The following is a 27860-nucleotide window of genomic DNA, read 5'->3' on the forward strand; positions in this document are numbered from 1 at the left end:
ACTCAGCCCCAGAGAGTCTAATTGAATTGATCTAAAGTGGAGCTGGCATTGCTCTTTTTTAAGCTTCCCAGGTGATTCCAGTGTGCAGCTAAAGCTTATCATGTTGTACCTCTGTTTTCTCTCAGGATGTTTACGTATCTATTTCCCTTCAAGTGTTCTTTTCCTCTGTCATTTTTATTAGTGAGTTTTTAATAATCTAATTTTTTTTCATTTCTCATTTTGCGCTTTTGTCCCCCTGATTTCCCATTTCCTGGACAAGAAGTTCTCATCCCAAGTGCATGTATCTGAGGAGTATTCTTATCTAATACTACCAGATTTTTATGTCCATGAAAGAGAATGCGATATGATTGTAAATTATACTTTTGTCTGTTCTTCCAATGCTGATGTAATAATACACTTTAAATTTTGGTATACATATATAAAGATTGATAGTGGACCCCAACACAATTGTTGAAAAATAATATAAGAATGGATTTACTTGAGCTATAATCATTATTGACTATTATTAAAGATAATTTGATAAGATATTTTAGAACTTTGAGGCCATATGGGACTCAAGGACATGTAAATATCCTATTAATAATATTTTTACCATTTCACAGCTAAAGGATCTATTTTTGAGTTGTAATGTAAAGACAAATTTTAATAGTTTCAGAACAGGGCATAAACTATCATATCAGTAACATGATAGTGACAGTAAGGAAAGCACTAATAGCAACAAAAAAGGGGGTAAGAAGGATCTATGATGATTAAAATTTGGTGATATAAATATCAGTAGGAAAAACAGATATATGGGAGGTAATGTATAGAACATTCAAAGATTTGAAATGAATGTAGTAGGAAAATCACAGGCAGTTGGTTGAGGCCTGGAATAGTAGATAAGAAATGTGTTATTGTGGCTGTGCCTCAAAATGCAGTCAAGCCATTTCCTCTCCATCAGGTTTATTTTCCCTCACTGGTAAAAATACTGGTTGGATTGGCAAAAGGAAAAAAAAAACCAGCCAAACTCTTTTGGCCATATCCTGCCTGTAGGTATGTTTTGTTGAATCTATCTAGTATTATAAATAATTTGAAATAGATGCCAACGTTTAACAAAAGAGATAATTCTAAAAAAAAAATCTGGAGTTTTTAGCTTCTTTGGAGAAATCGTCTGATTCAACAGTCTCCTAGCCCTAAGATGGAGTTTCCCCTCTTTGTAAAGGGTATGGGCTGTCCAGTTCCTTACTTCTAACCTGGCTGACTTCACTCCTCTTCTTATCCATTTTGCCCATGTAGAAGTTTGGGTTTGTTTCCTTAAGAATTTATTTGTAAGATTATTTCTAACCATGATGTAAGTTCCATGAAAAGAAAATGCTCAATACTTTGTTTAGGTAGAATAGAAATAATTTACAAAGAGGAAAATGAATGCCACAAGCAAAAACACCGAGGAGACAGAGAAACTAACAAACAGGTGACTGGTTCTTAAATAGAGGCGCAAGCCCTTAAAATGTGTTTTGTTAAGACCTATGCAAGAATATTTTGGATTATAGATCAGAAGCACAATGTCACTTAGGAGTAAAAACTGGGATTTGGTGAATTATTTCAGTCATATCTCTTGGGAAAGGAAAAGGACACAGTGTTCTGTACAACCCAAGTAAGAATAAAGTATATTCTAAATATTAAGAGATTAAAATTCCCCAAAGTAAGCTTCTTGGCAGAAAATGGCCAAAGTTATTTAAAGAGTGACTTCCCATCTTTGAATTCACCCATTGAATAAAACAATATTCAACCACTGTTTAATAATTTAAGCACCATCATTTCTTTCACTTTGTGCCAGCACAGAGCTTAATCACATGAAGGGCTCCCTATATGCAGTCTCCAAAAGGATGAAAACCTAATTCAATTATTACAGAAATAACTCCAGACTTTTAAAAGATTTCTCTGAACTGAAACAACCTCTGAGAATTATCTTCTACAAACCACCACCTAGCATATGCACTGTATTTGTGTGTGTGTGTGTATATATATATACATATATATATATATGTAAAATATTGTAAACTTGTATATAAGTTACTTTGCAGTTTTTCTCTATTCATATATCTTGGGAAGAAATATCTTTAAAATTCTTTCTATAAGGTCCTTTATCACTTCAAATTCTGAAGAAAAGAGGTAGAGTATAAAAAAAAATCAATCAATAAATAAGGCACCTTAAAGCTTGTGGTATCCAATAAGCATTCATATAAGTTTTGAAGAATTCTTCTACTGTGGCTAATTATATGTCTGGATATAGATTCAAGTGTTAGGTACCCAAAGAGTTGATACTTGTCAGGCAGTTCATAGAACAAAGCATGTCTTTGCATAATAGGAGAGCCACATTTTCTTTATTACCATATTATCAAGTAAAATTAACACTAGTCTGCTCTGAAATAGGTATCTACACTCGTTATATCCCATTAAAAGCTACCACAGAGTGAAAACTATCATCAGGTAAAACTGAACTAAAAAGTAACTTCCTAATCAAAGATAAATATATGACCTTGCAACACAAGCAACAATACAACTGGATTTTATCCTTCCCAAATTTTATAATCACCTCAAACAAGAGTCTACCTCAAGAAGTAATAGTTCAGATACCAGGTTCTATGGTGAATTGCCATTAAAGTTGCTATTGGGGTAAAATTCAAGTGGAAGCAAAGATAATTTAGAATTGAAATTAATCAAAATTTAAAACAGATCCTAAAAGTGCAGAAGTGTACTGTTAATATTAAATTATACTTCAGGGGCAGGTAGGTGATTAATCTTCATAGTTTTGGAAACTTGTAAATCAACCATGAATATGAAGATAGAATGAATAATATGTTTTTAGATGACAAACAAAATACTAATTCCCAACCTTCAGTGAGTTCACAATGTTCCTATACATGAATGATAATGAGAAAAAGTAATCTGTACAGCCACTCATGCAAAGAAATTTGACTGTCTAGCCACATGTTCATTCTTTAATGGAAAAGAAAGCATTTATCTTCATATTCTTTTACTTATGACTGCTTTCAGCTAATTTCAACCCTAAATATAAGGAATCACAAAAGCTGGAGTTACCTAGTTTCAAGGAAGATGGACTACCAACAAATTCCAAGCACAGCACTGTGTAACTGAAAAACCTTCCCCTCGTATCTTTAAGCCTCCCGAACTTCTCACATCTGCCCAGTCATGAGCCCATTAAGTCATCTTGGCTGCCATGAAGATGAAAATGACAGTGCAGTTACTTGAGTCAGTTTAAAGAGGCCCAGGGGTGGTTGAAGGGCAGGATTAGGAGGCCTGGGGTGCTGAAAGCACATCCCAGCCGTAGCTCCCTAAGATCCCAGTAGCTGATCTTGAAGAGCTGTCAAGAGCACAAAACTGCACGTAGAGAAAACCTTTGGAGGGAAGTAGGGATTTTGCAGTATGCCTACAATTTCATCAGGCACAATTTGCCTCTCCACCTTTTATTGTATCATTAATAAGATTTAAGCAGTAGAGATTTGTGAGTTGATCACAAAGCCAACATCTATGGTCGTTTCTGGGATTTAGACTTTGTAATTTGATGGCTATAGTACAAATTATTTGGTATTTAAATGTTCTTGGTGAAACCTAAATTTTCTTTGTGAATCTTTATAGAGGTCTTTTGTCTGATAAGTATATCTGTTAATGCGCAAGTGAAATAAAGCCCCTTGGCCCTATTGTGTTAAAAAGAAGAAAGTCTTTAAAGTAGAGTCCATGATAATATATCATTGTACAAAAGAATGGTCTTCTAGAAGGTATTATGAGAGTTCTTTAAACTCCCAGGAAATGCCCCGGATGTTAGCACTAATCAATATTATTACAAGGAGCACATTTGTTGTTGTTGTTGTTGTTGTCGTCGTTGTTGTTGTTGTTTCAGCAAGGGCACTCTTCTAGGATGAGAATTATCACTTTAACTACAGAATTTCTTGGCGGTTTCATTCAGTTCTTCCTGTTGTGGTGGAAGATATTATATCACCATCACTATTAATGGGGAACAGGGGAAGAGGGAAGGGTAGGCATTCAATCATGTCCCAGGATATATAATAAGCACTGAACAGACGTTATTTATTTACACAATCCTGCAGCATAGACATCATTCCTATTTTATAGATGATGTAGAGAGGCTTATAGAGTTTAAATACTTTGTCATTTAACAGTGGAACTAGGATTCAGTCCGCCAGCCCTTGCTCTTCCCCACTTCTCCATATTGCTTTTCCACCACAGAAGGAAGTGACCAAGGACCTTTAAAACATCTCTATTTCTCTATTTTTCTATCTCCAGGTTTAATGCACCATTAGTGGTAATATACAACTCAGAAAGAGTTGAGGATGTATCATATTACAGTTAAGCTGAGAAATAAATTGGCAAAAATCCAGATAATTAAAAAGTGTCCTCATATATTTTTGATTCTAATAACCCTACAGGCAAGGAAAATGCACGTCAGTGATACATGGTGTCTTTTCTCAGGTGATAAGGCTCATTATTTGTAGCAGAACTTGAATCAAAAACTAAGACTTCCAGCTCAGTGCTCAACCTGTTTATCTCGACTACATGATAAATTACATAAATTACATAAATTATTCTTGACCTTACAAATGAAGTCACTATTAGATTCTTCTAAAGAATAAGATACCCAAACTTATTTGATGTATCGTTTAATCAAAACAGGTTTTATTTTTAAAAATTTTCAAAGAGCAAATTTTGTGAAGAACTCTGTACGTTTGCTCTTCACATGGTGACTACATATATAGACAAATAACTAAGAAATTATTACAACTACACTGAAAAAAAATTGCTTGTATTGAGGGCTGAATTATAAGCATCCATTCATAAATGTAAAACAGTTCAATCAAGACCAGCTCCTGTGTTCACGTAAAACAAAGTTACTCATATTCAGTCACCTGTAGAGAAGCATGGAATATACAATACACCGAAGCCAATTAACATCCATTTCTGGGAACCCCTTTCCAAGAAACAGTTTTCTTCATATCCTATGGTAGGAGTTCTTCTGATATACACAAGACTCACGGCTTTTCTCTAAGGCAACCACTATTTTATGTTTTTAGGGGGAGTATTATTGTTTGTTACTCACTGTAAAGTGTTAAGTGAGAAATCAGTATTTGCCCATATCACTAGAAATTACAATTGCTTTTAAATACTCAATGTCTATTTTTAGGCCATTTTGACCAGTACTAACTGGAAACCCAGGTTAAAATCAAAGGTCTTTATTTCACATAGGGCACACACTACTTGGAATGTTGCGGTGAAACCTTGGCATGCAAATTCCTACAAGCACTTATGCCTTTATCTTTGTTCTCATATGCTACATTACACCACCTGTTGTATTAAAAAAAAAACTTTATGATATTTAAAACGCTTCTTTCAATTAATGACTATAGATTTTCTGCCAATAACTTCTTCCTCTAAGGATGTGATTGCTAACTAAATGAAGTATTTGTGGTTATGCTATAAAATATTTTAAAGAAAACTACATAAATATATATATTATAAACTAAATAATTATTCCTTTTGGCTCAAGTGGCTCTCTCTGATATTTAATAATCACAATAACCAGTTATTAAATCTATAGAGAAAAAAATAAACAGAAATATATCAAGCTTATAAGAGAATTCATCAAGAAAATATAATAGCCTTTTTTAAGTCAATAAATTAAAAATTAAATATTTAATATAAAAATGAACATATTAAAATATAAAAGAAATAACATATTATGGAACATATAGGGGTGATTTTATTATTAAAAGGTTAAATCTCTTTTTAATGGTTAGTATTTATTATCTTCTTCCCTCCCTGAAAATAGATTATTACACCTCTATATTGTTATTGCTCCCTATACACATGGCCCCTCCAAAGCTGTTAAATAAAAGACTACAGCACAAGGACGATAGTTCCAATTTCACTATAGATTTATGTTTAAGAAATACTGGACACACTGGAATACTGAACACACTGGACATTTAAATAAATGATGTACAGCCACAAAAACCATTAGGTTAGCTTTGTGCAATAAAAAATAATTTTCTTTGAATACAATGAATCATAACCATCTGCATGTTTCAAAAACACGAGATCAGTAATGCCTAGTCTCTACCATAAGTCACCATTTCTAGACAGAGGCTCTATTTCCTTTGAGAGATAAAGGAATAGTAAGCAGTTTACACATCAAATGATGACTTTGGTTGCTGTAATTTACATTAAAACAGCATTAGGTTAAAAATAGCAGCATGAGGATGATTTTAAAAAAGAGAAATGATCTGGTGGCTAGATTCTATGGTGCAGATAATTAAATGTTTTGCCAGCTTACCTGATAAAACAGAGCCTCACAGATCACAGCATAACAAAGCCCCGCATCCAAGATGGTTAGAGTATAAGGTGCCTTCCTCTGCAGTTGTTCAGATTTTTGGCCACAGAGGTCTACAAATTAATTACAATGTTTTTTTTTCTTTGCTTTCTCTGTGGACAAGAAAACAAAGAGACCTTTCCAGAATCCTCTCTGCTTATGCCTCCGCTTCCTGTTCTGAGATTCACTCTATGGTACCCAACATATATCAGAAAACAGCTTTGAGGGGGGGAAGAAAAAAAAAAAAAAAAAAAAAAGGCTGACAGCACTCAACATGGTACCGCCATCTACTGGCAGACACACAAAATTGAGCAAAAGGAAAAACATCCTCATTATTCTTTATCATCAGGTAAAACAGAACATCTCTCCTGCATAAGAGTATGTACAGAGATTCTTTCCCATACTCATTTATTTGCACTTCACCAATATTTTTTCTAAATTTTCTAAATTTACAAACTTTATTCACTCATAAACTAGTACAATTAACATAAAACCTACAAATTTCTGTTTGAAAATTTGGATTTTCAGATTACCTTACACCCTGCATGTAGAGTTTTGCAAAAATCTCTCTTGTGGTCTGTGCTGGTCTTCTGAAAACTTTTTATTCTCACGGGCTGGATTATTTTCCAAGTGAGTAATCGGACTCCTTAAAGAACTGTGCAATACACATTTACGGATAGACTTTTGTGTTGCTCTTGGTAAGACATTTACAAGAATTAATATCTGAATGTGGAAAAGTATCCTAAACTTTATTTAGGTCTAGATAACTTAGATCTGTGGATTATTTTTGTGTGTGTGTATATGATGTGAGGAACAATTAATCTTATATGAGATATTTCAAATCAATGGTTATGTATTATTATATCTATGTCTTTAAAGCACTTGAGAAAACATTGTTTATAAGAACATTGAAGCAGGCAATATAAAAGCAAAATGAAAATGACTTCATTTATTTATTTATTTGTTTTGAGAAACAGTGGGGGAGGGACAGAGAGAGAAAGAGAGAGAGAAAATTCCAATCAGGCTCCGCACTGTCGGCGCAGAACCCAACATGGGGCTCACACCCAGGAACTGTGAGATTATGATCCGAGCCTGAACTGAGAGCTAGACGCTTAACCATCTGAGCCACCCAGGCGCCCCCAAATGAAAATGACTTTTAACAGTTTATTAAAAGAGATTTCTCAACTGCTAATCAAAATGCTATTCGTTTTATTTGACTTTTGATATTTACCTTAGAGCAAACAACTATAATTTTATAAGTTTATCATTAATTAAAATATATTCATATTGACAGAGCACCTTAATATATGTTAGTGCTATCTTAGCTTTGAAAAGACAAAGATAAAAACATACAGTGCCTGCCATCAAGGAACTTACATATAATGAAGAGAGACAAATATAGCAGGTACCATATTATCAAGGCATGTGCTCAAGGAGTGATATTTACTTAGTTTTTCATTCCAGCCCCCATTTTGCCTAATGGCAGAAAATAAATTTAGTCAGTTAGAGGTAGACTGAGTCACTTGAGGCTTTCCCCAATGCTTTCAAGTTTATACTAAGCCAATGTACATTTTTCCTCTTTCATCTTCTCACACAGGGGTTGATTTAAGTCTAAGAATGCTTATATGTGTGGAGAAAGCAGAGTATGATCCGCAGCCTCCCACTTTTCTATGTGGGCATCCAGTGAGGTGTAGAATCCTTGGCACCAATGAGGTGATGATCTTTGGACACCAAAATCCCTCCACACAGACATCTACCAACATGCCCACATTCCCCTTTGGTCCCAGAAATGCATCCATCCAATTTTGCATGGCAACATCCCCTCTTAGTAAACATTACTTACCTTAGGTTTGTCAGCTCTTCCTCTCATGTGACTTTTGTTCCTGTCCTTGGGGAAGGAAGGCAGAAACACAAGTAGCAGGTTTCCAGGGCCACGCTGGGCTGTAATTGGTTGATATAAGTTCCACATCTGAGGCACCCCACACCTCCATCTCTGTTCTACTGTTCCATCTCATGGGGCGTGAGGTGCTCTGTGGGCTTCAGACAGGTGAGGCACAATCTCTGCTACATTAGAATATTTCAACTTCTCATCTCTTTAATATGTTACTTAGTTCTGGGTGAACAAGCTATGCAGGGGCCACATCAGAGACCCCCTTCATTTGGGTTCCTTTGCTTCTTCACAAACTTCCTTTCTGGCCTCCAAAGAGTTTTGCTTCTGTGCCAGTAGTAAACTGGATCCACAAGTTTTACTCTCAAATCTTCATGTCTTTTACCTAATGTATTATCTGTCTAGGGCTGCTGTAACAAAATACCACACTGAGTGGCTCACACCAATGGAAATTCATTGTCTCACAGTTCTAGAGGTTAGAAGTCCTAAAACAAGGTGTCAGCAGGCCCATGCTCCTTCTGAAACCCGTAGGGGAAGGATGCTTTGTTATCTCTTCCAGCTGCTGGTAGCCCAGACATTTCTGGGCTTGTGGCAGCATAACTGCAGTCTCTATTTCCATCTTTCCATGGCATTCTCCTTGCATCTCTCGCCATAATCTTTCCTCTGTGCATGCTTGTCTCTGTGTCCAAATTTCACCTTTTTATAAGGACACCAGTCATTTTGGATTAGAGTCCACCCTAATGATCTTATGTTGACTTGATTATCTCTGTTAAATCCCATTTCCAAAAGGGTATATTCTAAGGTACGGGGATTAGGATTTCAATATACCTTTTTTCTTTTTTTTTTTTTGAGAATGGAGAGACACAATTCAACTTATAACACTTAAGACTGAAACCTTTTAAATTTAAAATACAAGAACTTGATGATCTTTTATCTGTTTCCCATGACAATTCCACTTAGGAAATAATGGCTTTGATATCTGGCCAGAATTTAGGGGGAGTAGTAGTGGGTGGGGGAGAACTTCAGGTAATTGTGTAGCAATTCATTAGTAATAGCAACAAAAACAAAAACCAACGTTTATTGAGTGTTATGTGTTAGATATGTTCTAAGTACTTTGAGTATATTCACTTAACTCTCACCCATAGGAAATATTATACACATTTAACAGATGAAACAAATATGGAGGGAAGTAAAACTACATCAATTAGTACTTCATATATCATATTACTACACATATGACACCAATATGTACCAAGTCCTGAAGAAGCATAAAGGAAATGAGTTTTATTAATTTAGACCACTACTACTCACACATTTAATGGAAACTCATGATATTTTACTATTTCGTTGTATAAGTTTTCTGTCATGAAATATTTCTATTCTAGGGACTTGTACCTTTTTTTCTCTAGTCACAGCCAGATTATCCTTGTTCACCACTACTTTACTAAATGTTCATTAACTCTGCTAGTACCTAGCACCCTATACTGATTTCTCTACTAGTTATAATAATTAAAAGCATATTCATTCTGATGCCCAATTTTGGGCATATACCCAAAAGAGCATATCCATATACTCAAGACTTTCCTGATAGTGTTTTCTGGTGGTTCTTGTAGGCATGTGTGTGTGTGTGTGTGTGTGTGTGTGTGTGTGTGTGTGTGCGCATGCATAATCTATTGAATTATTCCAGGGACAATGAGATGGAATTCCATAGGATGGAATTTTGAGGAAGAAAAAGAAAATGCAGCTCTATAACAAATTTAATAGAATTATAACAAATTTAATAGAACTGTTATAGATGTGTAACTATAAATGTAATAGATATGTAACTATAAATGTAATAGAATCGTGTAACTATAATAAACATCAATACAAATTAAAAATATAATTTAATAGTATTCCCATGTTATTATGGTAATATTACTCTCATCTGATTTATATATTCATTGCTAATATTTTTAATTGCTTCACTAGATCTGCCAATGATTAACAATTATTCTGAGTATCCAAACCTAATTTAGAATTCCCTTTAAAGGTTTTCTAGATCTCTATCTCTCATTTCCATTTCCACCTTACATTTTGGAACGGTGGTTCCCTAGGTGTAGTCCAAATGTAAAAATAGTATAAATGTAAATATGAAGAATCAAGACAATGTATGAAACTAAGATAAGTATATACATACTATAATTCATATCCTGGAGAAATAAAAATATATATTATCTATGAAGTGGGAATGGGATATCTTGGAGGGATAATAAAGGTTAATAAAGAGCTTCCATAAATTGTATATACCATAAATAAAGATATAGATAAAGCAAGATAAAAAATATAGATAAAGCAAGAAAAAATCAGTAGTTTGAAAGAAAACTATCAAACACATCTTTTAGAAAGTTGAGCTAAACACAAGGATATGAAAATATGATAGAAAAAAAGGAGAGCATCAATTCCCACAATAAAAAAGAAAAAAAATAGATGCATTATAGGGAAATTTTCCAGAAATGAAAAAGATCACCAAGCATTCACTTGATCAAAAGGAACACACATTGAGATGCAGTATAAAATTTCAAAATATCAAAAATAATAAAACAAGAATAAGATCGCCATCAGACTTACCAATAACAATAAATGATAGTAGGAAACAAGGAAGGATATCAAAAGTTGCAGAGAACACTGTTTTATAGTTTTGTTCCCAACCAAGATGGCAAATCAAATCTTGCATGAGAACCAAATAAAGGTATTTCACATAATCTAACCAATAAAATTTTAGCTTCTCTATATCCTTTTTCGAAAAGTCATTTGAGAATATCCTCCAGCCCTCCCTCCCAAAAAAAGGAAAGGGAGAAGGAAGGAAGGAAGGAAGGAAGGAAGGAAGGAAGGAAGGAAGGATGGAAGGGGAAGGGAGGGAAGGAAGAGAGAGAGAGAAAGAGAGAGAGAGGAAGAAAAGAAAAGAAAGAAAAGAAAAGAAAAGAAAAGAAAAGAAAAGAGAAAAGAAAAATAGAAAAGAAAAAGGAAAAGGAAAAGGAAAAGGAAAAGGAAAAGAAAAAGGAGAAGGAAAAGAAAAAGAAAACCAAGAAAGACATGGCATCCAGAAAACACTCAAATTCATCTATGAATCTGCCTAGTGAGGAGTAACATCCTATCCTAGAATAGAATTTTTGTGGAGGCTGAAAATAGAATCAGTCCACATTGTAAGATGGAAACAAAGGATATCCACAAAGGAAATCTGATGTAAGTATCAAACATAAATGGAATAATTAATTCCTTTTTGTTTCCTGTTGATATGATGCATTAATTCACTTTTGAATGTTGAACCAATCTAGGCCATATTTTAATAACTAGTTTGAACAAGATAAGAAAAACAAATGATAATTCTTGTGCCAATATACCTTACAGCAAAAAGAAAAGTAAATAAATGTCAGTAAAGAGATCTTTACTCTTTTTTTGCTAAAGAAGTTCATTTTATGTGGGCAGAATTTAGCATTTTAAATACAAAAGAGAAAGAGGGGAAGTGACCAGAAGGCTGATATAACTTATTATGAGTCTAACATCACTGTGGCTTTTATGCTTCCCTTCTGCAGATGGAATGACCAGTGATTTTCAGGTCTTCAGGAAGTGATCCTGAGGTTTATGTAAAATAGTTATTGGTTACACGTGTAGGACTTCTGGAACCTTAGTAGTATTTGACAAAACTTTGTAAACATATCCTGCATAAATCATAGAAATTCAGAGTAGAATAGAGCTAATAGCCTTCAGGTAGATCTTTCGAATTGGTCTCTTTATTCCTTCAGCCTCTGGTTCCTCGAGATCTTCAAAAACTTTGTGGGTAGAGCTCTGACCCTAATGGCTCTGTTTCAATTTCATAAGCTTTCATAGCCAAAAAAAAAAAAAAAAAAAAACAAGGCTTCTTTATAACATCTATAAACTTTTTATAAAATTCCAGACCCAGGCCTCATTTTCCTGTTCCCTAGACCATTATTTCCAAAACAGTGTTTAGAGGAACACTATTGTCCTGTTGGACCAGTGACACATGATTACATACCTACCAGAATGATTAAATTTAAAAGGCTAGTAATATTAAGTATTGGTGAGGATCTAGAGCTATAGAAACTCTCATATACCACTCATAAGAATGCCGGGGCGCCTGGGTGGCTCAGTCGGTTAAGCGGCCGACTTCGGCTCAGGTCATGATCTCACGGTCCATGAGTTCAAGCCCCGCGTCAGGCTCTGTGCTGACAGCTCAGAGCCTGGAGCCTGTTTCAGATTCTGTGTCTCCCTCTCTTTGACCCTCCCCCATTCATGCTCTGTCTCTCTCTGTCTCAAAAATAAATAAATGTTAAAAAAAAAAATTTTTTTTTAAATAAAAAAAATAAAAAAAAAAAGAATGTAAATTAGTACAATCACTTTGAAAAACATCTTGGTACTATCAACTAAAGCTGAACCTAAATTTAGTCTGGAAGCCAATGAGTTCTACTCTTAGGTATATACTTGACAGAAATGTGTGCATATATGCAAGAATGTATAATACAAGAGTATAGCACTATTGAGAATCACTCATAAGAAATAAGAAACCAACATCCTTCCACAGGAAAATGGATAAAATAATTATTATATATTCTTAGTTCATGATATTGTACATGGATGAAAATGAAGGAACTAAAACTACTTCCGGAAACATGATGAATTTCACAAATATAACACTGAGCAGAAAGAAGGCAGACACACATAAATAAGACATTGTGGGTCTTCTTATTAAATTTAAAAACAGGAATAATGAATTCTAATATTAGAAGTTAGAATAGTGAATTCTCTTGAGATAAGGTAGACTTTGGCAAGGATTGGATCACATTGGGGATGATCTGGGAGCTGCTATAATCTTATTTCTTCACCTGGGTGGAGATAACACAGGGATTCACTTCATGATCATTAACTGATTCAAACATTTATGTTTGGGACACTTTTTTATATGTGGGTTAGACTGAATTTTTTAAAAAAATGCACATTAAGGGTTTAACAGTTGTCACTTCTCATGGGAGAAAGGGAATGATGAAATGTATGGAAATTTCAGGATTTGCTCTGTATATTTCTGTTCTGTTTGAAACTTGTGCAATTATATGTGTGTGTGTATTACTAGTGTAATTTAAAAACATTTAAAAAATTAAAAAGGAGTGTGTGGGAGCCTCAGTAGTTTGACATTCCGACTCTTGGTTTCAGCTCAGGTCATGATTCCAAGGTCCATGGGATCCAGTCCTGCATTGGGCTCCTTGCTGAGTATAGAGCCTGCTTAAGATTCTCTCTCTCACTTGCTCCACCCCTCTTGCCCACACTCTCTCTAAAATTAAAAAAAAAAATTAAGACATTAAATATATACCTTCATGCCATTTACACTTACTATCTCTCAGTTGTTCCCTTTTGAGTCTAGAATGGATCCCTTCTTCTGTTTGAAGAGCTCCTACAGTGCTCGCTTCGGCAGCACATATACTGAAGAGCTCCTACAGTCTGTTTTCTTCTAAAAGGCCTCATTCATGCTCATATTCAGATTTAGTGCTTCTGCCTTTAGTCACCCTGGTAGCAAAGCTACCTACCACTTTGCTTGCATTTATTTTTATTATTATCAATTTAAGTAAACATAATTCACAATATGTTCTCTGTACCTTTACACCTATATAGTCCATTTTAGATCTTAATCTCCTGCTGGTAAATACTGACACTAACTCATGTTTGCCCAGTGTTTCACGTATAAGGTGTTGTAAATTACAAAAAGGAATAATGGTCTTCTTCTGATAAAACATAAAATGCAGTACTTTTACATGCATTACATCTTTTTCCTTTATAATATCTCCAAAAGTTGAAAAGTATAGATATTTTTCACTTTTTTAAGGTGATAAAAATTGGTACAGAAAAGCAAAATTACATAGTGTTAAAAATTGGTCTAACAAACAGGATAATTGTCAATTTAAAGTCTACTCAGTAGACAAAGTGATTTTATATCAAGGACTCAAATATCTCAGATATAATAAGTGTCAAATATTATCTATTAGGTGTGCTTTGATTCAGTAATATTAAAATATTTCACCCTTATATAAAAGAATAATTCAGTAAAAATACTCTACTTTAAAGTGGTTTCCAATAGATTCCTCTCCATGTTGTTACTATACAACTATGTAATTGCAATTTTCTGAAGGTATGTTGGCCACTATACCTTTTTAGTTGCTATTCCCTTGGTTTGAAATTTCTTTCATTGCCCTTATCATCCCCATTTCCCTCCAGTACCTGGTCACTGCTATTTATTCCTAAAGACTCAGGATAATAAACTTGATATCCTGTCCTTCTCTCCCCATAAGTGGTTTACAAATCCTCATCTACATTCCCCAGAGTATATAGGTAGCATTCTTTTATTTTTTTTTTTATCATATTGTATAGTAGTATTTTTCATACTGAATTATAAATATTGGCTTGTCTGTCTCCAACCATCCTATTCAACACTCTCCTACACAAGTCTGAGTTCCTTGAGAGCGAGTATTATACCTTTATATTTCCTTTTCTTTATTAATACAATGCCTGGCACATAGTAGGTGCTCAATAAATATCTGTTATGCATAGGATGGTATTGTGTGACTATAGATTCCTTGGTGTATTATTTACCTCTTGCATTTAGAAAGCCAGTAATGAAGAAAGCCTTGTCATTTAATACCAGAGTTAGAACAAGATTTTACTCTGTTTTTAAAAGGTAGGCAAATTGGGGCGCCTGGGTGGCGCAGTTGGTTAAGCGTCCGACTTCAGCCAGGTCACGATCTCGCGGTCCGTGAGTTCGAGCCCCGCATCAGGCTCTGGGCTGATGGCTCAGAGCCTGGAGCCTGTTTCCGATTCTGTGTCTCCCTCTCTCTCTGCCCCTCCCCCGTTCGTGCTCTGTCTCTCTCTGTCCCAAAAATAAATAAATGTTGAAAAAAAAAATTAAAAAAAATAAATAAATAAAAGGTAGGCAAATTGATTCCACCTCACCAATAGTGTGACAACTGTGGTAACTTATACCTAAGTGCAAAGTATCAACTTACCTATAACTTTTCAATATTACCTTTCATACTAATTGGAAGTAAGAATATGTCATCCATTCAAATGACTAAATATTCTTAGATGCTTGAAAATCCCCTTTGTTTACCATGGATTTCATTATGACATAAGACAGATGTGAAGCAGATAAGGCCAGGAATTGGACATACACTTTTCTGCTTCTCTCAGGAAAGATCACTGGATAATCTGTTTACCCATATGCGCACATACTCTCTACTCTAGGGCTTTGTGACTAAGCAACAGGCTTTTTTTTTTTTTTTCCTACACAAACTTTGTTAGTGTGACACTGTCAGGGTGTCAGATCAGCTAAGCCAAAGGGAAAAATAGTGTTGTTTTTTCCATGAGCTCTTAGCATCTAGTGCTAATTATAAGCAAGCACTTAGAAAATTCACTTATACAATTAGAAGTGAATAATTATACTCATTCTGTCTTCTAAAAGTTGATGCATACAAGTAACTATGTCCAAATCTATACATGATTAAGTCAATATGAGAATAATTAAATTGTTAATTTAATATGCTCTCTTTTATTTTTTGACAATATTTATTTGACCTTACATTACATTTTTACTTTTTGTTTAACATTTTTCAACTTTACCACAATAAAATAGGAAACCCTACTTAGATATATATCCTCTGTCTAGAGAGTGTACTCTTTGAAAAACTTTATTTTATGTCAGATGTATTTTTATTTACATTATCAATTTTAAAAGAGGAATTTCACCAAAAAAAATTCCTCAGAGTTTGTATGTTCACTTTATTGGTAATCAAAGGAATTATTTTTTAAGCACTTTAATCACAATTGAAATTATATATTCATATTTCAGAAAATTACTCTAGGTTTACAAAGGTAAATAGACTAATGCAATTTTCCAATGTGCTATGTGCAGGGACACTGGTTGTTAAGAAAACATGAATATAGGGGGTTAGTTGGACGAATTAGGAGATGCTAATGAGGAGAAAGCTAGAAAAGGAACAAGGCACAGCATTTTATTAAGGCACTCCATCTAATAGACAGAGGCCAAGAGGAAAGGCAGAGAGAATCATAGAATGTTACTATTGTAAACCTGAGAAGGAGAATGGTATGCATAAATTGATGGAAGTGGAGACGGACAAAAGAACTTGAATTTAAAAGGTGTTATCGAGTTTATGTTGTGTATATGATTTTCAATCTATGTTCAGGTGTGCAAAAAATATTATAGATAGTAATTTCAACTTCAGTGATTACTAGGGCACCTTCACCCACCATATCAAAGTTCCAGAGTCTTTCATAGGACAGAGGCATGAAGGTGGAGATGAGGGGTTCAATCTTTGGTCATATATTTGCATAAGCTGCAATAATTCATGTATTCAGTTAAATATTATTGAGTGCCTGCTGTTTGCTGGGAACTGCTTTTGGTGCTTAGAACATAGCAATAAACAAAACAAAGATCCCTGCCTTCATGAAGCTTATTTTTAGGGCGAGGAGATATAGACAATATATAATAATCATAATAATTAGATATAATGTTAGAAGATGATTAGTGCTGAGTAAAGAAATAAAAATTAAAATGTAGTGAAAGGGATTAGAGTAGTTAATGGAGGGGTGACTGGCTGTCTCAGTTGGTGCAGCATGAGACTCTTGATCTCAGGGTTTTAAGTTCAAGTCCCGCGTTGGGTGTAGAGATTACTTAAAAATAAAATATTTTAAAAAATAGTCAAGGGTTTGGGGGATTATAATTTGAAGCTGGATGATCATACAGAATGGTTTATTAAGATTATAAAATTTAAGCAATGGCTTGTGTCTTTGACAAATTTTGTCCTAATATTTTATGAAGTTGGGAATCTTGGTGCTTGTGTTTACATCTTTTAGGTATAAAATTCAGCCATTCCTATTTAGGTCTTTGTCCCTTTCCAGGCTGCTACTAGAGAAGAGGACCCAAATTTCTGTTTTTCAAATATCTACTGCTCTCAATCTAAGCATCAGTTTAAGGGATCTCTGTTGAGATCCCTTGTTCCACTGTGCATTTATGACCTCTTATTTTCTACTTAGTTTTCCAGCTTCAGTAGTTGTGACAAATTTTGGGGTGCATTTGTTGTAAACCTTATGTGCTTTCTCAGAGTACCTTGCAACTCTCCTTCTTTCTCTTGCTTGCTGTCTACCTAGACCAGGTTTCCCTTCTTTGAACTAGAAACAAACACTATAATATTCAAGGTAGGGCATTGATTTTCCTGAGTGGCTGCTGAGTGACTAGATGATGCAACACAGCAATGCAGGTAGTTAGCTTTCCATGGCATCAACCTTGACCAAAAGTAGTAAGTCCTACTGAGTGTCCACACCAAAGCATGAAAGAGATACCACATTTCCTTACATTCTATGAACATATTTTATTTAGACTATGGTGCCCCATCCAACTGAAGTGACAGGAAATTCAAACTGTTACTTTTAGGATTTGTTGTCTCCCTCTGCCATCACCCAAAAGTGATGTCTCCAAGGTCTTACCCAATGTCATTAGCCTTCTATTTAATCAGTTTGCTTGTTAGGTTTTCATTGATTTAACTATCTGTCCTTCAACCTCTCTGATACCATGGTATAAAATATATGACCATAAAAATACAATGTCTAATATTTTTAGTGGGCATAGTGACTGGCACTGTGTTAAGTGCTTCACATGTATTATTTTCATTTAATCCTCACAACTCTATGTGGTAAGTGTTGGTATTGTTTTCATTTCATTTTTAAAGATGTAGAAATTGAGGCTCTAGGAGGTCAAGTAATGTGACCGAGATTATACAGCTGGTGAATTTGGGATAAAAAATGTCAGTAGTTACTGAGGTTTGATTCTTATGGTAAGGAATTTGGAAGAACTACTTTGCTCTCTTTTTGCATTTATTATATATAAACATGTATTATAATTGTTAAATATTGAAATCACCTGGTAGATTGTAAGTTTCATGGAAGCCTAACTATCTTACGCGTCCTTGTAATCTCTAAATTTTATAATGTAGTCCCTTGTATGCAACAGTTTATGTTTTAAACAATTACGGAAAAATTGGGACAAAACCATAAAATAAATTACAATCAGATATCTCTGAAGAAATTATTACTTCTTTGACAACAAAAGAGGTAATACATTTTGTAATGCTGCAGCATTTCTCATCTGAGACCTAATTAAGGAACTTGGGGGAAAAGTGGTAAAATTAAAAGCCACAGACAGCAGGAGTGCTCATATCAGAAATTTTTGTTAAGTGTGGAGACAAATAATTTTAAAAATGGAAGATACAGAGTTCATGGGTAATAATTATCAAAACTGACCCAAATGAAAAGGGTAGCAATGGCACAATTGTTAACAAAGACAAATCCTGTAGGGAAATGCCATTTGTGTTAATAGTGTTTAAGCCTGAAGAACAGAAAGACAAAGCAGTAATTTTAAGCATACAAAGTTTGGTTCTGTGTATAATTTACCATAGATCTACTCAATTGTATGGATAGATCGAAACAATTCCCATCTCCCCCTCAATAGCTAACGTGAAGTATCTTTTAAAATCTTTTGGAGGATGACTGCATATTTATTTTTCTTGCAATAGATTATCTCTAGCAACAAAATTTTTTTTTTAATCTCTAACTGGAAAATGATAGTACCTTTACTTCCCTTGCAAAGTGTTCCTCCAGCTAGAGACATTAATTTGCCCCAAATTGGCAATGTGTAGTCTTCTAGAAAAATCTTTCCTTCTGTTAAGCAGCAAGACAGGTGGCACTGGCTTTGGTCCCTGTTGCTATGGGTCACTGCACACCTGGACCCAATTGTTCAGCCTCAAGTAGAGCAGGTGGGATGAGGGTGGGCTGTCCTGCAGGACGTAAATGGACTTAGCACAGCGCTTTGCTCCTGCGCCAGGGAGCCTCGCTGAGAGGGTGGGCGGGCACAGGCTCTGGGAGGCTCGAGAGGGAGCCAAATAGGACTGATAATGCAAACACAGACTTTAGATTCTAAAATAATTCCTGGCAGTAAGTGGGGCTTGGCAGCCGCTCACACAGTAGTTAAATGCTGGTTAACACCAAGGCAGGTGCTCAGCATAGGCTGGACAATTGTAAGCACTTGGATAAATATCAGTTTTTGATTTATTCTCACTGTTGTAAGAGTGTCAGTTTCCCAGCCTTCAGGTAGATACTACTAATTTATTCCATCTAGCCTATTATTTATTTACTTACTTACTTATGAAGGTTTAAGAACACAGCAGAGGAAGGAGCAGCAGGTTAAAGCAAAGATGTGGGTCACTTGATCTGGGTAGGTTTGTAAACAAATAACAGTGTAGAGCCTGATTATCTCTATCTCTTAGAGATAGATAACATCAAGGTAAGAATCATGTCATTCATCTATGCTATTTGGTTATTATGATAGATCAGAGACATGCTTAGTGTGTTCTATGTGAGGAATGTAATATGTAATACCATTATTAACGGCTACATTGAGACAGGGAACTTCACCTTTGAAGTTTAAGGAATCATTTGCAACAGTAATTTTGACATTTTAAAAATATTGAAGCTTACTCAATAAGTATTTATTGGGAGTGCCTGGGTGGCTCATTCGGTTAAGCATCCGACTTCAACTCAGGTCATGATCTCTCAGTCCGTGAGTTCGAGCCCTGTGTCGGGCTCTGGACTGATGGCTCAGAGCCTGGAGCCTGCTTCAGATTCTGTGTCTCCCTCTCTCTCGTCGTTTCACACCCAGCGAGGAGCCCAATGTTGGACTTGAACTCATGACCCTGGTATCAAGACCCAAGCTGAGATAGGAGTCTGGCACTTTACCGGTTGAGCCACCCGGGCACACCCCCCATGGGTTTCTTTTTAATTGAACTTTTTTTTTTCTTTTGAGATAATCATAGACCCATGTTTTTTAAGTGTTAAATATTTTCCTCAGATTTAAAAAAATTAACATTGGTGGGGTGCTTGGTTGGGTAAGTCGGTTAAGTGTCCTACTTTGGTTCAGGTCATGATCTCGCTGTTCCTGAGTTCGAGCCCCGCATCAGGCTCTGTGCTGACCACTGAGAGCCTGGAGCCTGCCTTGGATTCTGTCTTCCTATCTCTCTGCCCCTCCCCTGCTCGCTAGCTCGCTCTCTCTCTCTCGAAAATAAATAAACATTAAAAAAGTTAATACTGATTTGCTCAAACTTCCTAAGCTACTCTTAAAACCTGGTGTTTTAATAAATTATTAAAGGAAATTTCCAATTTGTATTTGAAATCAGCATGTCTTTCCAAACATGAAAAGAGCCCCTAGTTTCTAGTCCTAGATTTGCTACCAAAAAATGGTGTGGTATGAAGCAAATCACTTGAGTTTTCTCAGCCTCAGTGTTCTAATCTGTAAGTGTAGTAATTTTCCTGGTCTTACCTCTTTCACAGGATTGTTGGCAAGATACGTAGAATGGCAACATGGGTGTTAAGCTGTGAACTACTATATTTCTTCACAAACTTTATTTTTTCAAGCACATATTTTTACTCGACTTTGTGTAGAAAGGTCTTTCCACTCTATTATTTCTACCTCTTATACTACGTAGAAAACATTAGAAAACATTAATATCTAAATTGATAATTCAACGTCCTATTCTATCAAGAAAACTAAGATTTGGATTTTGAATTTTTCATACTCCTCTGGTTCCTCTACTTTCAATGGCTTTTTATTGCTTATTTGTTAATTATCTAGAAGTTAGCCCTACTTATTCCATTGTTTGGAAGCCTTTGAATAAAGATAATCATTCTGTTAGTAGCTAGGTAGCTACTAAAATGCCCGAAGAAATTATATGCAACAGCTCCCATTCAGGAGTTTTAGGAATAAGTATATTTATACACATAATGACACTGTAAATGCTAGACCATCAATATGTTTACAGAATATTCATGACCAAATAATACATTGAACAGCCATGGCTCACAGAGTATTATACCAAAGACAACTCTATTTTTATCTTCAGTGTTTTTTTTTTAAGATATAGAGTGGAAGAATTTCTTCCTGTGTTTATGGTTCAAATCTTGGACATGGTCAATAATTTGGGGGTCACTCTTAATTAATTTAAAGTCTTGTACTCTCATTTTGTAATAAACATATTCTCAATTCACTAACTATTTGTGTCTAGGCCACTTAAAAAATAAAATTTTAACTTGATTTAAGTTTAAAAGTTTCTCCTCTGGTGGAAACAGAAATGCAGTCCTCTTTTCCCTCCTTATGATTCCGCCTCTCCTCTAGCATGCCACACTTGGGCTTTGAGCCTTGCAGGATTAAAAATGGGAGAGATGGAAAGCGGAAGAAAAGTTCTTACTTGGCTGGTGAGGTTGTAAGACTGTTTCATCATAATATATTAGGAATTGCCAAATGTTTAGAGGTGATTCCTTCTTTCAAGAGTGATTCTTTAGAGGGAATATTTGAGAATATTTGACTACCCTTCCTTTCTCAAGGACAGTGCATCACCTGGAAAATGCTGCTTCCTCAGCTCCTATTTTTCTGGTGACCCACTTCATGCAGGTTACTTATCCATATCTCACTGCCTTTTCAGGTGGACAATTGAAAAGGTTTAAAACTGATTCCACATTGATTCTTTCTACCATGTGGAAACTCCTAACATTTCTTTCTTTCTTTCTTTCTTTCTTTCTTTCTTTCTTTCTTTCTTTCTTTCTTTCTTTCTTTCTTTCTTTCTTTCTTTCTTTCACCTAACAATTTATGGAGATAGACTCCAATCCTTGTGCAGGAACCACTTCTCATGTTTTGCAAAAGCAGCATCTGCAAAACAGCACTTTAGATTTTTTTGTGCACTATGCCTGATTAAATGCTGGAGACTAGTATCAATCTCCTTGATTGATTCTTTTGAAGTATCTATTACTATGCTTGAAGTGAAGACAGGGTTGCTTCCATCTTTCTCTCTTGCTGGAGGGTGTTTTGGGAACTAATCAGTAGAAGTTTCAAAGATAATTTTCATCAAAACTCCCCTGTAAATTCCACAGACCAAATTTTGTTTCTTTGAGGTACAGGGCTGTAAGAGTCATGAAACTTCATTCAGATATGGATGTCTGGAATCTTCTTTGGACTATATAGCATTGCATTTATTTCTTAGGTTGAAATTTCCATTCTTTTTTTTTTTTTAATTTGAGAGAAAGAGAGCACAAGTGGGGGAAGGGGTAAAGGAAGAGAGAGAGAATCTTAAGCAGCCTCCACATTCACTGCAGAGCCAGATAAGGGGCTCAATCCTACAATCCTGGGAGTAGACCTGAGCTGAAATCAAGAGTGTGATGCTCAATGGACTGAGCCACCCAGGTGCCCTGGAAATTTCCAATTTAAATATTCTGATTAACCTACTTTGTTTAATCCACACTCATTTCATCTCCAAATCCTTTGCAGTATGCTGTTCATCTGTATAAAGCCCCACCATTTCACTAATTCTCCAGTATCTTCTTAATCCACCAGACTTTCACCATCAAAATTGATTAGTCACTCCAACAATTCTGTCCTTGTTATATGACTGTGTTTGCAAAGTGTTCTTATATATCAATCGGCCTAGCATTGTGTATATCATCACCGACAAGCAGCATGACGTAAATATTTAACTGTCAATAATGCAGTGCATTTTTCTAAGATTGAGTAGCTTGAGCAATTTTTTTTCACTAATTAGAAATTTTTCCTACAAATTCCCAAATTTTAGTAATAACTTCAAGAACAAATAAAGATTAAGGAAATATATTTACCTCTTTAATTAGTTGACAGTTTTTAGTAATTGAGTGATGAAGAGTATTAAACAAAAAATAGACAAACTCACCAGCAAGAAATAGCCATTATTGTAAATTGGAGTTCTCGTCTTCAGAAGTCCCACCTCCAAACTCCAGAGTCTGACAGAACTAAAACCACAGTCATTTAAATCAATTAAGTTTTTTATCACCCCTAATGATTAGATAGAAAAGATCTGCCAGGAAAAAAAAAAAAAAAAGCCTATTCTGATTATGATTGGTTGGTGACATGGGAAGGACTAATGATTCAAGTTGTAGACAAACTCCAATTACACACACACACACACACACACACACACACACACACACACACAGAGTTTTAAGTAGAAAGAAATATTAAAAAGCTTCTAGAAACTTTAGTCATACAATTCTATGTGTTAACACAATAGCAAGCTAGCCCCTAAATAAGAAAGCATTGAAAAACTTCATTTTATAAATGATAAACTTGGGGAAGTAAATGAGGTGACAAAGCAAGGTTGTCTGGCATGTCCCTTTCACGAGTTGCAGGCATTGCATTTAGATAACACATTCTATTGGACAATCTTCATCCCATTTTGAATATGAAGGTCGATTGCAGGAAGCATAGAAAACATTTTCCTAAAGGCTTAACTCACAAGGTGTGTCCTGAGCATTAGCAAAAGCAAAGCCCAGTGCATGGTAAGAGCAAATAAAATGAGATTGCCATTTAATAAACCAAATCTCTAATTGAGTACAAGAATTTCAAGTGCTAGAACTGAAACCACTTTCTGAGAGCTATCACGTATCTGATAATGTTTTCCCTGAGCACTTGCAAATAAAAAGGTTTCGTTAATATTGTGCTATCCCATTTATGTGTTTTACACAGAGTTAAATCAATCACATTAGTAATCAATATCATTTAGAAAGAAAAGATGTTTGGTAAGCTAGCCTCAACTTATGATTTATTCTTACATAGGGTCCTTAGTTGACTGTGAAAAAGACTGCCCAGTTTTTTTGTTTCTTTGTTTTTTGTTTTTGTTGTTGTTGTTGTTGCTTGCCAAAAAGCAGGCAATTTTAAAAACACTGATATGAAAACCAGTCAGGATTATTTGGCTTCAAGTGATAGACTACCCACTCATAACTGACCTAAGCAGAAAGACTTTATGTCTCAGAGAATTGGAAAGTCCAGAGGATGCTATGGCTTGAGGCAAGCCTGCACTCAGGGGGTCAATTGAAATTGCCTGGACCCAATCTCTATTCCAGCAATCTCCTTTTCTTTCTTTATTGGTTTTATTCATAGATTATAGCCTCCTCTCTTATGCCAAGATGGCCTCCAAGAGATCCATGTTTACATCCTCACAACTCTAGTCCAGTTAAAAAAGATGTGTCCCTCTCTTCAGACAGTTCCAAAACTTTGATATTTCAATCCACTGGCTCTGATTGAAATTCATGTTCAATCTTGATCCAGGCTTCATGTCCAAAGGGTACAGGATCTTGACAAAGTCTAAGTTGTAATACGACACCAGAAGCCAAAGGCAGTTTTAGTATTCCATGGACTACAGGTAACAAAAGTTTGGGCAATAAATATCTCTATAGAAAATTTGGGGTGCAGACATAAGAAGATGAAGGGATATGTGCAGAGTGGCAAGTACAGCAACTATCCATTACAGAGTTTTCTACCGTTTGTCCATCTCGGAAGAGGATGATGAAGCAAAGACAGGATATCTTGTGGTGACATCTAAAAGCAACTAAAATTACATTCCCTGGAAATAGTTCAGTGAAAGTTTATGACTTGTAGGGAATATTTTTGTGGCAGCTGAACACAGAAATAAGTGGAAAATCCCTCTCCCTAGCCAAAATTCAGATAAATTTTTAACTAAACTCTATTATAGTTAGGCTGTATCTTCCTATGTCTTGCTATACCTGTGATTAAAAATAATAACTTGTACATACAAATCACAGTTCTTAGGATGTTTCCCCATTTGTCATTTCATCTGAAATATTCCCCCCAGAAGTTTTCTATTTTATTAGCTAAATTAAATTTTCCCTGCATAAATCCCAAAGTGATATATAGAGAGCCAAAGAGAATGATCACTATGATGTTTTAGTTTGAAGATTTATTCTAAGCAGTCTGAATGCTACATTTTCCTTTTTTAGATACAATTTTATTAAACCTGATCTGCCTCCTCCTAACGTTAAAGTTAGGTCTTTTTTATTAGAAGACCAAAACTGTATGTTTAACTCTATTAACCCTTCTGTTTTCTCTTTGTAAGGTTTAACTCCTCATTTCACAGCGTATTGAGATATTTGAGGTCTAGTTTGTCATGTAGTAAACTAATTTCTGCATTCACCTCTCCCTATCTCTCTAACATCTTATCTTCCATGGCTTGGGATTAAAAGAAACTTCAATGATTTGTTCATCTTATGCCATAACCCTCTCTGTTCAGGGCTTTTACTCATCCTCAATGTCAGACTTGGGTGGCATGCACCCTGGAATTCTTGGAGCCAGGATTACTGATCTGGTTCTAAGTTGAAGATTGTGAGTGTGTATTGGGAAGGACATAGCAAGAAAGGCCTCTAAATTCTTGATGTCTGGATATAATGTGGCAGAGGAAGAGGAATAAAGGTATTAAGTTTGGGTGAGAAGGAAAGAAGATTAAGTGTCATCTAGATGTTAAGTTTGGCCTGTGTGTTCTCTCGGTCTAGGAGAGATAGCAAAATGGATGACCAAGCCCTTGTTTAATCCTTGACCACTGAAGTTTAATTCTACCCTACCACTCCTCAGAAACCAGTTTCCTTCATTGAGGGTCACCAGTGTCTTATAATTACCGAATGCAAGGACATACTCCTGTTCTTATGTTACTTGATATTTCTGTTATGTTGCACTCTTGATTTTCTTTTCCATATAATTCTAGTCTCTGTTGTCTTTGGTGGTAACATTTTTAAAATGACTTTTCTCTTACCGTAGTAGTTTTTGGTGTCAGTCTCTAGTCATCCAAGTCAGAAACAGAAGTAGCCTCAACTTATTGCTCATATATATTCCTTCCTCAACACATTTGATTTTATTTTTAAACAACTTTATGGAGAAATAATTTTCATATGATACAATTCACTCACTTAAAATGTACAAGTTAATGGTTTTTAGCATATTCAAAGAATTGTGCAACTCTAAATTAAAAAAAGATGTTTTAGAACATCTTTATCACTCCAGCAAGAAACCCCATATCTAGTAGCAGTCACTTTCCATTTCCTCCAGTCCTCCACTCCTGTATCTCCAGCCTTACACAACCACTAATCTGCTTTCTGTCTTTATCAATTTACCTATTTTGGATGTTTCAAATAAATGGGATCATATATTAAGTGATCTTTTGTGACTGGCTTCTTTCTTTTTTATTATTATTATTTTTTAATATGAAATTTATTATCAAATTGGTTTCCATACAACACCCAGTGCTCATCCCAACAGGTGCCCTCCTCAATTCCCATCACCCACTCTCCTCTCCCTCCCATCCCCCATCAGCCCTCAGTTTATTCTCAGTTTTTAAGAGTCTCTTATGGTTTGGCTCCCTCCCTCTCTAACTCTTGACTTGTTTCACCTAGCATAACACCTAGCATAACACCTCTATGACTTGTTTCACCTAGCATAACACTCTCCAGTTCCATCCACGTTGCTACAAAGGGCCATATTTCATTCTTTCTCATTGCCATGTAGTAATCCATTGTGTATATAAACCACAATTTCTTTATCCATTCGTCAGTTGATGGACATTTCTGCGCTTTCCATAATTTGGCTATTGTTGAAAGTGCTGCTATAAACATTGGGGTACAAGTGCCCCTATGCATCAGCACTCCTGTATCCCTCGGGTAAATTCCTAGCAGTGCTACTGCTGGATCATAGGGTAGGTCTATTTTTAATTTTTTGAGGAACGTCCACACTGTTTTCCAGAGCAGCTGCACCAGTTTGCATTCCCACCAACAGTGCAAGAGGGTTCCTGTTTCTCCACATTCTCTCCAGCATCTATAGTCTCCTGATTTGCACATTTTAGCCACTCTGACTGGCGTGAGGTGATATCTGAGTGTGGTTTTCATTTGTATTTCCCTGATGAGGAGTGACGTTGGCTTCTTTCACTTAGCATGATGATTCAAGATTTATCCATCATGCAGCATATATTAGTATTTTGTTCATTTTAATTGTCACATAATAGTCCATTACAGAGATACACCACGTCTTACCTATCCATTCATCAGTTCATGTACTTTTAGTTTTTTCCACTTTGGGGCTATTATGACTAATTCTGCTATTAGCATTCAGCTACAAGATTTTATGTGCAAGTATTTCTTTTTTATTCTCTAGCATATCCAAGAATGGAATGTCTGGGTCATATGGTACACATATGTTTAACTTTTTGAGGAAATGCCAAACTTTTCCAAAATGACTGAACCATTTGACATTACCATCAGCACATAGAAGGTTCCAATTTCTCCATATCCTCGCCAACACTTGTGTGTGTGTTTTTTAATTGCTATTATAGCTATCCTAGTGTGTGTGAAGTGGTATTTCATTGTGGTTGTGATTTGCACTTCCCTAATAATCAATGATGTTGAACATCTTTTCCTGTATTTATTTACCAGTTATATATTTTCTTTGAATAAATATCTGTAAAAACCCTTTACCCATTGCCCATTTTGAGAGTGGAGATTTTTTGTTGTTGTTTTGTTTTGTTTTAAGGTTTTTTTTTTCATTTTATATATTTTCTTTATTTATTTTTAACTTAAATTTTAGTTAGCATACAGTGCAATATTGGTTTCAGGAGTAGA

At 35.3% G+C, this 27860-nt stretch overlaps 1 protein-coding gene across 5 annotated transcripts in view; it reads right to left on the reverse strand.

The window, feature by feature from the left end:
- Positions 1-6579, reverse strand: part of LOC112861444 (sodium channel protein type 3 subunit alpha) — a 115453-nt gene extending 108874 nt beyond the window's left edge. For all 5 annotated transcript variants that reach the window (XM_025924834.2, XM_086718790.1, XM_025924857.2 and 2 more), the window contains exon 1: positions 6350-6579. The gene's annotated coding sequence lies outside the window, so the exon portion shown is untranslated. The remainder of the gene's footprint in view (positions 1-6349) is intronic.
- Positions 6580-27860: the final 21281 nt, after the last annotated feature.

This window comes from Puma concolor, chromosome C1, assembly GCF_028749965.1.
Source record: "Puma concolor isolate L17-30 chromosome C1, mPumCon1.1.hap2, whole genome shotgun sequence".
NCBI lineage: Eukaryota > Metazoa > Chordata > Mammalia > Carnivora > Felidae > Puma > Puma concolor.